General features: G+C 36.5%; 1 pseudogene; it reads right to left on the bottom strand.

Moving 5' to 3' along the window:
* The window catches only part of LOC140843471 (polypeptide N-acetylgalactosaminyltransferase 11-like), a 54315-nt pseudogene extending 41601 nt beyond the window's left edge, over positions 1 to 12714 (bottom strand).
* Positions 12715 to 17112: the final 4398 nt, after the last annotated feature.

Here is a 17112-nt window from a genome sequence, read left to right as displayed (position 1 = left end):
GCTGGTGGTAGTAGAAAGAGGTTGTGAATCACCAAACACTAAGAAGTTCAGGTTCAGGTTGTGATTCATTGCAGTTTCTTTGCTGTTTCACTCTAGTTAAGTCACTGTTTGACAATACACTATTGGTCAAGGCCAATGATCATTTACATGTTCATTCATTAATGACAGTCCATGAAATGCTCAAATGTGAAAAATTGTTTTGTTTTGTTTTTGCTCTTTACATTTCTTCTTTTTAAAATGTTCTTTCTCTATCTCCCTGTTTTTATTCTTCACTTAGTTATTATTTTCCTTTCTCTTCAGTTTTCATCAAGCAAATGCCTTTTTACTGCTTGTAGACTCTGCTTTTATTATACTTCAAACTTACATATTTGCATTTAAAAAGTCAAATAATACTTCCTGGTTTATGAGGAAACAGCAATTATCATCTAGACTCACCATCACCCCCCAAAGTCCCTTGACAGTCCAATACTTCGCCTGTTTGTACCATGCTTGTGGTACTTACCTATTTAAAGCTTAGAGTTAACTTCGTACTCCTAATACGGCAGTTGAGGATTTAACTCCCATGTACCTACCACTCACAAACACATTCCCCACTCCTCTTCCTCCTGACACAATTCTATCACAATATTGGTTATGCCAACTTTTATTTAAGATTTATAACTTGTTGACTATTGAAAAATTGTTCAGAGCAGAAACAACATTTTTTTTCTTGTCTAAATTTTGATTTTCACTGGAGTTAAAATTGCCTAGATATTTCTTTAAAAAATTTTTTTTATTAAGATATCATTGACATACACTTTTATGAAGGTTTCACAAGAAAAACAATGTGGTTATTCATTCACCCTTATTATTGAGTCCCCCCCAAATACCCTATTGCAGTCACTGTCCATCACTGTAGTAAGATGTCACAGAGTCCCTATTTGTCTTCTCTGAGCTACACTGTCTACCCTGTGACCCCACACAGACCATGTGCACCAGTCACGATACACCACAATCCCCTTCTCCCTCCCTCTCCACTCATCCTCCCCCACCCCTCCCATTTGGTAACCACTAGTCCCTTCTCAGAGTCTGTGAGTCTGCTGTTATTTTGTTCCTTCACTTTTGCTTCATTGTTATATTTACAAATGAGGGAAATCATTTGGTATTTGTCTTTCTCTGCCAGACTTATTTCACTGAGCATAATAATCACTAGCTCCATCCATGTTGTTGCAAATGGTAGGATTTGTTTCTTTCTTATGGCTGAATAGTATTCCATTGTGTAAATGAACCACTTCTTCTTTATCTATTCATGTACTGATGGACACTTAGGTTGCTTCCATATCTTGGCTATTGTAAATAGTGCTGCGATAAACATAGGAGTGCATATGTCTCTTTGAATCTGACAAGTTGTTTTTTTGGGTAAATTCCTAGGAGTGAAATTCTCAGTTCAAATGGTATTCCTAGTTTTAGTATTTTGAGGAACCTCCATATCGCTTCCCACATGGTTGAACTGGTTTACATTCCCACCAGCAGTGTAGGAGGGTTCCCCTTTCTCCACATGCTCACCAGCATTTGTTGTTCCTAGTCTTTTCTATGTTGTCCATCCTAACTGGTGTGACATGATATCTCACTGTGGTTTTAATTTGCATTTCCCTGATTATTAGTGATGTGGAGCATCTTTTCATGTGCCTGCTGGCCATCTGAATTTCTTCTTTGGGGAAATGTCTGTTCATGTCCTCTGCCCATTTTTTAATTGGGTTATTTGCTTTTTGGGTGTTGAGGCGTGTGAGTTCTTTATATATTTTGGATGTTAACCCCTTGTCAGATATGTCATTTACAAATATATTCTCCCATACTGTACAATGTCTTTTATTTCTGCTGATGGTGTCCTTTGCTGAACAGAAACTTTTTAGCATAATGTAGTCCTATTTGTTCATTTTTGCTTTTGTTTCCCTTGCCCAAGGAGATGCATTCCAGGAAAAAGTGGCTCATGTTTATATTCAAGAGATTTTTGCCTATGTTTTCTTCTAAGAGTTTTATGGTTTCATGACTTACATTCAGGTCTTTGATTAATTTTGAGTTTACCTTTGTGGATGGGGTTAGAAAATAATCCAGTTTCATTCTCTTACACGTAGCTGTCCAGTTTTTCTAACACCAGTTGTTGAAGAGGCTGTCATTTCTCCATTGTATATCCATGGCTCCTTTATCATATATTAATTGACCATATATGCTTGGGTTTACATCTGGGCTTTCTAGCCTGTTCCATTGGTCTATGGGTCTTTTCTTGTGCCAGTACCAAATTGTCTTGATTACTGTGGCCTGTAGTAGAGCTTGAAGTAAAGGAGCATAATCCCCACCCCCACTTTATTCTTCCTTCTTGGGATTGCTTTGGCTATTTGGGGTCTTTTGTGGTTCCATATGAATTTTAGAACTATTTGCTCTAGTTCATTGAAGAATGCTGTTGGTATTTTGATAGAGGTTGCATTGAATGTGTAGATTGCTTTAGGCAGGATGGCCATTTTGACAATATTAATTCTTCCTATCCATGAGCATGGGATGTGTTTCCATTTATTGGTATCTTCTTTAATTTCTATCATGAGTGTCTTGTAGTTTCCATAGTATAGGTTTTTTACTTCCTTGGTTAGGTTTATTCCTAGGTATTTTATTCTTTTTGATGCAATTGTGAATGGAATTGTTTTCCTGATTTCTCTTTCTGCTAGTTCATTGTTAGTGTATAGGAATGCAACAGATTTCTGTGTATTAATTTTGTATCCTGCAACTTTGCTGATTTCAGATATTAGACCTAGTAGTTTTGGAGTGGATTTTTTAGGGTTTTTTATGTACAATATAATGCCATCTGGCAACAGGGACAGTATAACTTGCTCCTTGCCAATATGGATGCTGTTTATTTCTTTGTTTTGTCTGATTGCCATGGCTAGGACCTCCAGTACTATGTTGAATAAAACTAGGGATAGTGGGCATCCTTGCCTTGATCCTGATTTTAAAGGAAAAGCTTTCAGCTACTCACTGTTAAGTATGATGTTGGCCATGGGCTTGTCATATATGGTCTTTATTATGTTGAGGTGCTTGCCTTCTATACCCATTTTGTTGAGAGTTTTTGTCATAAATTGTTTGTTGAATTTTGTCAAATGCTTTTTCAGCATCTATGGAGATGATTATGTGGTTTTTGTCCTTCTTTTTGTTGATGTGGTGGATGATGTTGATGGATTTTCAAATGTTGTACCTTCTTTGCATCCCTGGAATAAATCCCACTTGATCATAATGGATGATCTTTTTTATGTATTTTTGAATTCAGTTTGCTAATATTTTGTTGAGTATTTTTACAGCCTAGATATTTCTTTAGATGAATTTTCTATGTACTCTAGCATTAATTCACACCAAATTTTTGGTAGAAGTATACATCTCTCAATATAGTAAGACTCATCTAAGAATTCGTTAGTTCCTTTTGTGCTCAGTTACCCTTATCAAACTTTCTATCTTTCTATCCCAGTGTATTCTCATACTATTAAACTCTGACAGCTAGCATATGGGATTTAATTCTTAATCAGTTTTGGGATTCTATTTGTCTCTTTCCTGTTATATATTCTATTTTGGTTGCCATCTCTTATACCTTCTTTTGAAAGAAGTTGTCTCAATGAAAAAATTGTATTGGGCAAATTTAAACAGGTAAGAAAGACTTAATTCAATACTACTGTAGTAAGTTAGTGACACCAGAACTCTGAACTCAACTCCACTGAAACAAAGAGATGGAATATTTTTAATTATTGGGGTTGGGGGGAAATCATGGGCCATCTCTGCTTGCTAATTGGCTTTATTCAAAGGAAAAATAAACATCCCATATCTTTATGACAGAGGGTAGTTTTACAATTTGCAGAAGAGTGCCGGCATAAATCAGGCTATTAATCTGCCAGTGAAATGAGAGATAGGGGCACTATCTTTCTTGGTGATTATATTTCAAAAGGATGGCTCCCATATCCTAGAGAAAGAAATGTCCAGGTTGTAAAACTGCCAACAGTCTTTTGAAAAGATTTACATCTCAAAGAAGCAAACAAATAATTTGTAATTATAAATTTTCTGAAAGGAATATTCTAAAAATAAGGAGGTCTCGGACCTAGAGTAAGGAAAAAGCTTGTCTAAATTATGTGCCACTGAGGGGAATGTTGAAGTGTTCTTGGTCGTTTGCCTTACAGAGATAATTGGCTGATACTTTGAAGCACTTTTGAAATACTTTTGAAATATTATGTGTTTCACACCTGAGTGACCATTTGTTTTGATGTGACACTTTTCTTCATAATAAAGAAAGCATCGTGCATTGTCTTCCAGTTGCAATACTCTTAAAACTTTGGATGCCACTCTCGTTTTAGAACCTTAATATGGGCATACTTTTTTTCTTTCTGTAGGATGATAGTCTTATTTTTGCTCCTACGATGGTGAGTTTTCATTAAAAGTATGGTATTGAATGAGCCTCATTTAATTTATTATGCAAAATATCCAGTGTGTCTTTTTTTCAATGAAAAATTAAAGCCTTTAGTTTAAGGAAATATTCTTATATTATTTCCCCTCTATTTTTTCTTCTTCACTTCAGTATTAGTTGAAGGTTGAAACTGGTGGAGCAATTATTTTTGAAAACCTTTTCCCTTATATTTCCATCTAATTTTGCTGTCTAAGCTTTAGGCAGTCCTTTTTCTTCTTTTAAAGACTTCCATCCAGAATAGCTGTCGCTCATATTGCCGAGCCTTTCCCAGGTGTGCTCTTTCTTGGTTCTCTGCTGTGGTCCTGTGGATACCATCCTTTTCTTTTTGCAAGTGAGGTATCACTTGTCTGTCAGCTTGCTGTCTTCCATTTGGTTGACATCTGTCTTTCACTCTTTCTCCTGTTTAGTTTCTGTTGATTGATGCACATATCTTAAAATTCTTAACTGGTTTTTGTCAGACTTGAGGAAGAATAGTACATAAACATACATTCAGTCTGATGTGTCAGTTTAAAGAAACACTAATTTTATAACCCAGTCAAGAAAGAATTACCCATTTGCATTTTCATGTTATAATAGGTTGTGAAATGAGATATCTGTTACCTAGTCTTTATTTAGACTAAAATGATTCATTTGGGGGTTATTTGACTCAGATGAGCAGGATGACATTGCAAAATTTTAAATTATTTTCAAGTAGTGGAGAAATTGGAACATTCCCATTGTGGTGAGTGGTTGAGAAGGGAGGGGTGTGAAGTGAAAGAAAAAAGGGGAAAAAAAGAATATGAGAGACTGGGCCAGAAAATTAGTATAGGTGGCATTTCCAAGTGCCTGATAAGATACTTGAAAAAAAATTATTTTTTACAGTGATAAATATAAATGTGGTAACTAATTCCAAAAGAAAACTTTGCAGATTTCTGAGGTTTTGTGCTATAAATAACTGTATCTGTATATATACCTCTTTATATATATAAGATATATACTTAAACTATATTTTTATATAGTCATATGAGATTTTTAAAGGGATGGTGTATGCAACCAAAAATACTGCAAGTATAGTTTGTACACATCCTAAACAACAGTAACAGGAAGACCCACTGGTATTGTACTTGAACCAGAATATTAAAAGGCATGGAAGAATATTTTTAAAAAGGAAACATCCATTTAGCAAGAAAAACATATTTTATATTTTTATACATTAAAGGTGATACATTAGTATGTAACTTGGGGTTTCTTTACCTTTCAAACTGACTTTTACACTTCAGAAAATTTTTCTGTCATTAAGAATATGGTACTGTGCTACAATTTTCAATGTTTCATAAAATGTATACTAACTTTTATATAATAAGGATGCAAAATATATTTTAAAATTTTGTATAATATTACACATGCCTATATGCAGGCATATCCTTCATTGAGTTATTGGAAATATATATGAGTTAAGTATTAAATTAATTAGGTTTCATAATCAAGTGTCTCATCTATGCCATTTTTACAAACCAGAATACTTGGGAAATAGATTCAATGTGTCATATTCTCATATTAACACAATTGCTTTAAAGGTAAAAGCAGAAAACCTATCTGCTAGATTCTGTTAACAGATGATATGTTTGATCTTTCTTTTCTATCCCCCTATTGGCACATGATTCCACAATTTTCTCCAAAATGGAAATTTGGGATGACATTTACATTTCTCATTATACTGAATTGCTTTGCATAGTCTCTAATATGAAATTTTAGGGAATTAACCAAATCTAGGCTACGTATGAAGAGAGAAGATGAAACTAGAGGCCTAAATTAACAAGAAAACATATCATCAGTTCTAAAAAGTTAGTATTTTTACAATAAATATGATAGCTGCAGGTTAAGACTAACTTAAATTCTTGTGTTTTAGTGTTGAAATAGTTGGAGTTCTAATGAGTGAAAAAAAATCTAAACCTATCATGAGAAAAAAGTTGCTACCTGAAAATCCTAACAACTCTTTTGCAGATATATTCACATGTATTAGAGGGACTAAAGTCATACTAAGACAAGAATGTCTATTTAATAGCTATTGCAGTGTGAGTACTGCCATCAATTTGCATCATTTACTTCCACAACATTCTCAGACACCTGCTTTTAGTGCACTGCTTTGAATCTAGCACTACAACATGAAGACAAAATTTGTTTTCTAGGCATGACATATAGATACAATAAATTTTAAAATGCTCTCCTATGTACTCCTCTGGTGATCATTCTGCTCTTGTGTACAAGATCATGAACATCCTTCTGGCTTTTACTTTTGACTCTGGAAAAGGAGCTCACGAGGATAATGTCACGCAGCAGCTCATCGCTCATTGCATGCCTGGTGAAAGCTGATGGCACAATATCATCTTCTCCACGTATGGAGGGGGATACCTCACTTGTCACAGGCTGCTGAAAGTCGTCAGCTTTCATCAGTGGATCCTGACAGCACGGAAGGGATGATTCACCTGAAGGAAGCAGAGGGCATAGCATTTCAAAAGTGATCTCTAAAGGCTGATTATTTCTTGTCCTTGACACCCTGCCAAGGGCTGGATACATTGAACATTTGGGAGGTAATGGAGCCTACAAATCACTAGTTGCCTAGAGTCTCCCTGGGCCTACAAGACGAGAGCATGCTTGACTTTAGTTCAGTTTTTATTACATGTTGTAAACTTTTGACTGCTCTGATATACCTTGTCATTGATATGTCAAGATTGGACTCTGACAGGGTGTCTAACCTGATTGAAATCCAAAAAATGCTCTATCGGATCTTGTAGAAAATAATGGGAAAGCTTCTGTTGTAGGACCTTGGGCAATGGAATACATTACATAATCATGTCATTGGAAAAACACAGACTTATTTTGAGAGCATTTTAGTAGGAGAGAAGGGGCTTTCTTTGGCCTGCAAAAATTATAGTTGAAACATACACTACAAAAATTCAAAAGCTATGGAAGTCACAAGTTATACATCCTGCTTTTTAAAAGGGCTTTGTTGGAAATTTGACCATCCAATACCTGCTGCTAAGTGGTGTTTTGTTTTTTACTGCAGTTGATATAAACGATTCTTTTAGTACACAAGAGAAATCACAAAAGACTTGTTATTTAGTGAAAGATAAACTCTGCTTTTGTTATTCTAGTATTTAAAGTGCTCACTTGATAATATTTGAAAATCTTTTATGACTATTTCATGAAATGCAGTTTCGAACAATATAATCTTGCTCCGTAAGAACACTATCAATGATAACAGTGGTTTACCCTGTGGAGAAGGGAGTGTGGATCAAACTGTTTTTTTCTTCTGCAGAGATATTTCCTGCTCATAAAAGCTATCAAACAGGAAGATAAGGGTATTCTTTTGGTCACAGTAAATCCTAATCAAAGTAGCAGAGTACTGCTGGAAAGGAGTAACTCCAGAGCAAGCTTCAGGTTGATTCCATAATTCTTCAATTGGAGAGTTTCCATTTGTAGATTAAAAGATGCAGACCCTCACTACCAGGCAAAGCTGATACTTTGAAGAGTTAAATAAATAATCACATTCCTCCCTTGAGATTAGGAACATTGCCAAAGTCAATAAATGCAGCTTTCGTGCTCATATTTGAACCAAATGATTACATTCTACGAACTTCCTTGCAAAGAGCCCTTTAAACACAAGCAGAAAAAACTGTGGGATGGAAAAAATGTCATTATTTTTAAAATTCACCCCTTTCCTCATGTTCCTCTGCCCTGCATGCATACGGTATTAAAGAGAAAAACAGAGCAGGACAAGAAAGTGGTAAAATAGATTTTATTCAGGAACTATTGCAATAGGAGAAAAGAAACTTCAGTATAGAACTGGACTTAGTTCTGAACACCAGATTGGGGTTTATAGTCAAAAAGCAGGATGAGTTGGGAGGGGGGATGGAAAGTTATGAAGAGACAGCAAAGACAGGAGAATTATGGTCAAACTGATTAAGCCACATTCTTGTGGAAGGCAGGCCAGGGTAATCAAGTACCACTTGGATTATGGTGGGAGATGTGGAATTTGATCAGCTCTCCAGTGATCAGATATTAGGAACGGAAGAGTCTCTGAACTGACTGAGCAGAATTCTTGCTAAAACTGAGTTATGTAGGCCCAACAAGGAGAGGGCCGAATCTGAGTCCTCGTCAAGGTATCTCAGAGAATCAAGACTGAAGTCGGGTCTAGGAGAGAGTCTTCATCAGCAGTAAATGATTGTTCTTTGCTGGCACTAAGTTTGTCATGTACATCAATTGTTTATTTTTCTTTTCTATTTTTCTTGTCATAAAGTATTACCCTGAAATTAATTTATGGCCATCATAACTTTCTGATACCTATAGGTATCTTTCGAAAATCTGTAGCATTTTGGAGAAAACTACATATTATTTATCTGGAGTATACATTTAATCTTTGAAGCATGTAAGAACTGAATGTAAGTTGTTGGGGTAATAGCTGAAAGGCTTGGGTCAAAATTTTTTATCTTGGTTTTGATTTTTTAGTTATCCTCTATACTTTAGTTGCTGAATATCTAATATGGAGATCGTACTAATATCTATCCTATAAGAATATTGTAGGATGACATAAAATTAGGTATGTAAAGTTTTTAGTATAGTAGTATCTTATAACAGCTTAGTGTTCAAAATATTCAAATCAAAGATAAGGAGATTGTTTAAAAAATTCTATTTAATTGGAAAAAAGGAAAAGGAAGATTTCTAGAACTGAGTAAAACTCTTTAAAATTCTGGACTCTACATCCTGTCATTGCTGAGTGCCCTCTCTGTCATTTGTGGTTTTATATCTGTTACTAACACTTATGCAGTTCCTCAATGTGATAAATTATTCACAAGTATACAATGTCTACACTTACTTTAGCCTGGGATGAGTTGGTTCAGAAATAATGTTTGGGACAAGGATTATAAGCATTTATGGAAACAAAGGAAGCAAAACTTATATAGATGTAAAAGACCGATTAGTTTAACTAGTAGTCTACTTGTTTTTGCTAAATACAAATAAAGATGTGTGTATGTGTGTGCACATGCATATGCATGCCTTTTGGAGTCTTTTGATTCTAATTTAAATTTACCCATAAAATTTTCCATTGAATACCATTGAATTTTCTTGTATTCCCTTGGGAGGCATTTTGTTGCATAGTCTTGAATATTTCATTTGGAGACGTCCATCCATCTCATTCAAATTGTTGACCTGTCTTCAGTTTCACTTTCCTTCCTCTCAAACTTGACTTACCTCATTGTTTTGTATTATAATCTGCTGCCAAGTCCTTACTCTGAATTGGCAACCAGGACTTAAAATGCTATAGAATTACATAACTAGAAGATGAGAGTCATATTAGTTTAATACACTCAGTCAGTGACCCATGCTCCTTAATTTTTAAAATTTGATCAAAAGAAGCTAAAAACTTGGTGTCATTTTTCTGATTCATGTTTGCTAAATGTTCTTATTTAGTTTTAGAGTATTTGTTGTTCAAATCAGAAATGATGTGAGCAACACCAAGATGATCCTTGGCACACTTGGACCCAGAATCACATGCTGAGCACTGCTAAATTAAGCCTTAAATTTTAGCATAAACAAATGAACTTTTTTTAAATTTTACCATCACCCACTCTGAGCAAGGCAGAATATTTTATTACCACTATTTAATGCTGTTCACATTAGAAACTGACTGTAGCTCCTATTGAGAAATTCAGACTTGGTAGTCATTGACATGGGAATGCATAGCAAATTCCAGAACAATGACCAACAGGGTTTTCCTGGGGCTGTCCCATGGATTTCCAACAACACAAGCACCCAGTTGTAGGGGAAATGGAAATATGAAAGCTTTTCCAGCTTAGAGAAGGATCATCGTTTTAGATCGTTAGTGATGACCTTTTCCAGTGTAGTATGATCCATCAGTGAGCAACCTCATAACAAATCGACATTTGAAAGCTGCATTGCAGAACAAATCACTATTATAATGACCTAGCTGCTTCTGTTGTTGGGTGTTACAAGAATGTTCTCAAAGTTTGGCAGAGATAGGGGGATGGACACAGAGAACAAAATGGAATCCATTCACAATACATGTTAGTATTGGAAAATTCTTAGCCTTATTTTCTAATTTTACTAAAGAGCAAATTGGGAACCAAAAGTGAAGTGTCTGATGCAACATCATACACAGTACATTCTAAGTCATTCCCTCATTACATTGCAAACCCATACAAAGTGTGTGTGTGTGCGTGTGTGTGTGTGTGTGTGCGTGTGTATTTCATTCTGCCTTATGGTATAATGTCTTTCCATCAGATTGGAATGACATGGAAATCTTTATCTTCAACTTTGACAGCTTTCATAGCTGTAAACTTGTTAATTTAATAGTCTTCTAGATAAATTCATTTCTTCACAAAAATATCTTAAGTGCACCACAAAATTAATATTTTGTCTTTCATATTCTTAATTTATCCTCCTTGCCAGGTGAGCTCTTCTGCCTTGTCCTGCCAAACTTTGGTGAGGTCAATGTTTAGTCCCATCCTTTGGGGGTCATCCTTTAATTTCTTTCCTTCTTCACCTTGCCTTCTAGTGAATGAATGAATAGCAGCATGATCATCTGGTTATTTGTTCCCCATGGTATACTGTATGTCCTTTGGGGAAACAGGCTTAGTCTCACTCATTTTTTAATGCCTAGGGTTTTTGCTAAACTTTCCGGAACACAATAAATAAAACACTAGTAGGTAAAGCAATGAAAAGAACTAAGATATTGTTTGTTTTTAATGCAGTAGGACTTAAATCATTTTATTCAAACAAAAACTTCCAGCGCATAGTATGAGGCAATTAAGTCCTGCTTTAGTTCAGCCCCTGATCAGGATTCTTCTAGTTCTCCTCGGGCTATTCAACAGTTTCTTAACTCATTTTACTATGCTCATTGTGCCCACCTTCAAATTGCCCCTTGAATTAATAGCTGCATCTCTGAGTAAATATTATCTGGATACCATTTAAGTGATTTACAACCCTGTTTATTCCTCACTTCAACACATTTAATGATATATCTGTATCTACTGGTCCTCAGAGAAGGTCTTAAGGAAAACTAATGCTATTTATATTCAGTCACCCAAACATGTGCCGGCCTATGTGTCATGGTGTGCTAGACTTCAGGAGATCCACATGGTCACCTTTTTCAGAAAACATATCCTACATTAGAGCAGGGATGATAAAGAATTATCTCCACAGAGTCAGATCCTAGATGATACTTTTAAATTTTCTCCTCAGATATCCATGCCATTTTCAAACTGTCCAGTTCATTGAAACAGTGTGGGTTCATGGCAAACATCCCCCAACCATTAGGTGACTACTGGGGCAGTAGCTCCTTTTAGTTCTCCTATCTCAGAAAGGGGCCCAAGGCCCCATTTGAAAGCAGCCCCTAGAGGAATCCTCTCTGCACCACAGGGTATGATGAACAGCAGGCAAGTGTGTCTGCACTACGGTATCAATCATTGCGCAAGCCACGGCTGCCGGAACCTGGGTGACAGCTCGCAAGGACTTCAGTCACATCGCACTCCTTTGTAGGGGCAGTCCAGCAGCACCAGGACTCCTCCTGCAATGTGGTCTGTTCCAAAAATTCTTCCTCAAATCAGTCCCATCAACTTTGTATTTCTTATTACTTTAATTTTTCCAGTGAGGCATTTTTGGACACATTTTTCTAGCTCTCCTTTCAAGTCATCAAAGTTTCTATCATTACGCATGAAGTTGCATGCTGGTATGTGGTTTATGACTGCATTGTCTTGAGCAAGGAAGATAAAGCTGTATTGTAAAAACAAGTGACACTAGCTACTGGCAGATTCTCAGGTAAGACTTTACATGCTGCATTTCTGTGCCTGGCAAATCTCTGTGGCAGCCCAAGTAGTTACTAACAAGCATATTAAAGATATGTGTCTGATAACCTTAGTGTCTCAAGTTTCTTAATTCCTGTTCATTTTCATTACCAGTCATATCCAATTCATTGTCTTTTTCTGGATCTTCAGTATGATTATCTATCACATCACAATTTTGTTTGCTTTGAACTAAAGCTAATACTGGACTTGGGAACTTGAATGAAACAGGGATAGAATTTGGGGGGGGATGATCCAAGAAGCCCAGAGCCCTTGATGGGCATGTTCTTAAGCAACTGAGTTACTTCACTGAAGCAGAAGTAAACAAAAAGCAAAACTGTACAGGTTACAGATGTAAAAATGTACCCAAACAGATAGAGGAACTGTGACACTTCCCATTACAGGCCTATAGCTGAAAGCCCTTTCTCAAATTTCCTGGAGCAGAAGCTGCAGGTGAGAGAACTGGTGATGGAGGCTGAGTGCGGAACTAGTGTGGGAGTGAGACCCTCTGGGGATGCAGTCGAGGGTTTGGGGGAAGGTGGGGCTTTATCTCCAGTTACCCTACTGAGTTCTCACAGGACTCCCAACACCAGCAGCCCAGAACCGTGGCAACCTCCCTCCCTGTAGCTGCCTGGGTCCCAACCTCTTTAGCTGCAGTGGTGGAGTTGCCTCAGGGAATGGGGCGGGCAGCCAGGCAGCCGAGCATCACACAGGCAGGGACACAGTGGTGGCCACTGGCTTGCCAGTTCCTTGCATTCCCCACCTCCCATCTATTTTATTTTTTCTCCCCAAAGAGATTAGCAGTCAGGTTCTTTCAATGAACAAGAATTAAGAACCTTTTTATAGGGAAGACCAAAGAAGTTTGAGTGGTTCCACGCTTCTTGATTCGACATGATTTTGACATGAACCAACGGTTATTTGAAATGAAAAAGAGCCAAGTTCTAAGTGAAAGCAAGTCCGACAAGGACAAAAATAACAGTGCTACATTCATCACTTGCCATATTTTTTTTTAAAAGAGGCTGAAAATCTCCCTTTTGAAAGATTTTGTGCAGTTTGGTTTCTGTCCTCTAGCATGGAGACTGGTATTTAGGCTGGGGGCAAACATTTGCTCTGATGTACATGACTGCATTCATATATCTTTTCTTCTGCAGAAGGCATCTTGCCTAAGCATGTGGCACCTTGGCTAGCAGACAGAGGTGCTAAATAAACAGTCTATTGAATTAAATCAAGGGGTAAACTTTTGATCTGAGACTCCTTTGAGATTTTGTTTATGTTAGCTATATAAAGTAGTAAGTGAAAGATGTAAGGAACAATATTATCTACCTCCTAGAGTTCTTGGGAGGACAAGGAAGCTAATATTTAGGTCATCTTAGTTCATCTTTGGTATATATTAAGGTATTAATTAAAGCTTATTATTTTTGTTGAGCTATTATCAGTAATGAATGTGCATGGTACTTGCATATATATGTGTGTGTTTTGGTTCCCATATATGTACTTTTGGATACATGTGTGTATTTTTAAATCTGTAATATCATGATTAATATGTAGCTCTAAACTCACTTAAAATTATTCCTTACTTTATTTTTGAAATTTAAATTCACATATTTTAAAGATAGTGTATATGAATACTATATAATTTGATTTTAGGAATTTTTTTAAAGAGCTAGTCTAAGCTTTATAGCTTTCAATATTTTTAATTCTATCTTTAAAATGTGGATTATCCCCTTGAGTATCAGAAAAAGCTCAGCTTCCAAAATTGCAAGAATGTGTGATTTCTTTCTAGAGCACCAGCACAAGTGAATTTTACAGGGATGGGGAAGATTAACTAGGAACTCAGTACGATGTAAAGGCATCTGAGAAGCAGTCAGAGATGATACTTGACCTTTTGAAGCTTCTCAGGGGATTGAAGTTAAAGCAACTCCAGGTGGTCTTCAGAATCACTTGACATTTCCCATAAGTGATGGGCCAAACAAGAAAAAGCCAGAAAGTCAGAGTTCTAATAAAGTTCCATTTCAGCAATTTATTGAATACATTTATTTAAAGTATCTCTTTGACTCTACAGTCAGGGTGTCTAAAACGCCCGTCTGTACTCATCACAGCAACCTACATGGTGCTTATATTTATCTATCATAGCTCACCCTCAGATATTTTCCTTTGTAAAGGGGAGCCTTCCCCTCAGAGCTCCCAGTGAATTCCAGTCTCAGCATTGCATGTGTGTTAATTACATGAATCATGTTATGAGTCTCAATAATTTTCCTGAAATGAAGATCCCTATTTTTAACGTCTTGATTTGGATAACTAATCAGTAACCAAGACAGGTTCTTTGTTTTTTAAGATTAATTAGCATCTACTATCTGATGTGCTGTGTACTCAACACTGTGGATACAAAGATGAATAAACAAGGAAGCGTCTTCCTAGAGGACCTTGTGGTCTAAATCACAGGTCAACAAACTTAATTTTTTTCCTGAAGAAGACCAAATAAACCCAATTCACAACAGAAGATAGAAAAGCTTTCTCTGTTCACAGTGGCAGTAAGCTGTTTTCCCCACATTGTGCCCGTTTCACACTGGCCACATAACCCTATTCCACTCACCACATTTCATTATAGTTCTTTCTTTGCGTCCAGGGTCAGCAAAATACAGACTGTAGGCCAAATCCAGCAATGGACTAGATCTTGAAGAATAAGTCAATTACAAGTTGTTAGGAAACATGAATTTTACTTCTTTCCAGTAAAGTTCCTTTTCTAAACTTAAATTTATTATTTTTTCTGAAGGATACCATCACCGTCTGAAACTGTCAGACAGGAAACATTGAACTCGGTGTTACACTACAACTTACCAGAATAAGCTAACTTACTTACTTAGTTACTTGAATAAGTTGCCACAACATGTGGATGGGAACTAGTCAGGGCTTTGTAAAAATCAATACTTTATATGATATAGAGGTTTTATTTAACTAAAGCACTTCAAATTACCCATACATAATTCTGTACTGGCCTTGGAAGAGGCTGTACAAGTGAGGGTTTTTGGCACATGGTAAATTCTATGTCCACATTCTTTTTACTATTTCCACTTCCTTCCTCTCTAGGTCAGACCTTCATTATGCCTCACGTGGATTGTCTACTAGAGTCTCTTGTATTGGTCTTCCAAGGTTGCCATAACAAATGACCACACACTGAGTGGCTTAAAACAGAATTTATTCTCTATTAGTTCATGAGGACAAAAGCTTGAAACCAAAACATCAGGAGGGTTTGTTCCTGTGGAGGCTTTGAGGAGAAACCACACCCTGCCTCTCTCCTGGGCCCCAGTGCTTGCAGGCAACCCTCCGCATCCCTTGCCTTGCAGGTACCTGCCTCCAGGCTACCTCCATCTTCACAGCACCTTCTTCTTTGGGTCTCCTCCTCTTCTTACAAGGACTCTGGTCAGACCATTTAGAGCTTCCCCTAAATCCAAGATGATTTCATTTTGAGATCCTTAACTAAAAGCATCTAATAAGGTCACTTTCCGAGGATCTGGGTGGACACAATATTTTATGAGGCATTACCCAGCACACTGCACTTCTCCCCTTGGTGTGTGCTCGGTTCCTGTTGTGTTGCCGGAATATCTTCATTATGCACAGTTCCAGTCTTGACACTTCCTTGCTCTACAATAGTCCTAATTTACTGAAGCTCCCAAAATAGGACATAAACACCTTTTCTTGGTATTTAATGATGCTCCATCATTTCAGGATCCATGCTTTCTTTTCAGGTTTTCTTCTACAACTCCAAAGCCTAGCTAAACTGGTTTACTTACTTTCTAAAACAAAAACAAAATACCCCTGTATTTTCCTACCCCTTATGGCTTTTGGTTATTCCTTTCTTTAAACTAGAATGCAATTTCCATCAAATCATTCCTAATGAGAAATATCTATCATTCTTTAAACACCAAACACAATTTATCTAACAAATTAATTAATTATCCCCCACCAGGAAATTTTTTTGCTCCCCTCAAATGTATATAGGTTGTTATTTCTTCCTTCTTTGAGTAATAACAGAACATTTCATATTCTTTTGCATAGATTTTATTCCTTATAGAGCACACACAGGTATTATTGATTCTCATTCACTCTAAATATTGTACTCTTGCCTAATCATCCCTAGGTTCAGAAGCAGGTGGATTCAATGCCTGTGTCTTGGTCATTGTATAATGCCTGCATTGATTAGTGTAGGATCTTAGGGACAATATAACACCACCACATGGAAATGATCTGTAAGGTATCCTGCTACACTGGCAACACAGAGTCTTGGGATTATGGGCATAATTGCTAGCAGAGATGTACCTTATTGAAGATTCTGTCTAGACTGATGTCAAGATAATTTTTAAAAATCTGAGGATATTATAAAAACAAATACTAATTGACAATAACACAATTCACACTATAGAGCTAAAACTAAATAAAGTTTGTTACATGTAATTACTGTAGATTCTCAGAGAATTGTTCCTGAGACTTTATGTCCCTATACCTACAATACGATGGTGTGTCCTTTTTAAGGGAACAGAAATTACTACTAAGCTGTGGTCATTGCTCTGGTTAAAGGCATTCCATCCTTCTTTATAGGAACTTAAGAAAAATAAATAATGGATACAAATGCCCTGCTTGAATATTTATCTCTCTAATCTACTTAGAGAGATTTGTCCCTTAATAAGAGAAAGAATTTTGCCTGAGAATGGTTAATAGAATTAGTCCATTGAGGTATGGGTAGAGTTAATGGCAACCATAAATTTTCCCTGAGATACAAGATACAAGTGCATAAAACAC

The sequence above is a fragment of the Manis javanica genome, chromosome 9 (assembly GCF_040802235.1).
Source record: "Manis javanica isolate MJ-LG chromosome 9, MJ_LKY, whole genome shotgun sequence".
Classification (NCBI taxonomy): Eukaryota; Metazoa; Chordata; class Mammalia; order Pholidota; family Manidae; genus Manis; species Manis javanica.
This window is presented reverse-complemented; position numbering and strand designations above follow the sequence as displayed.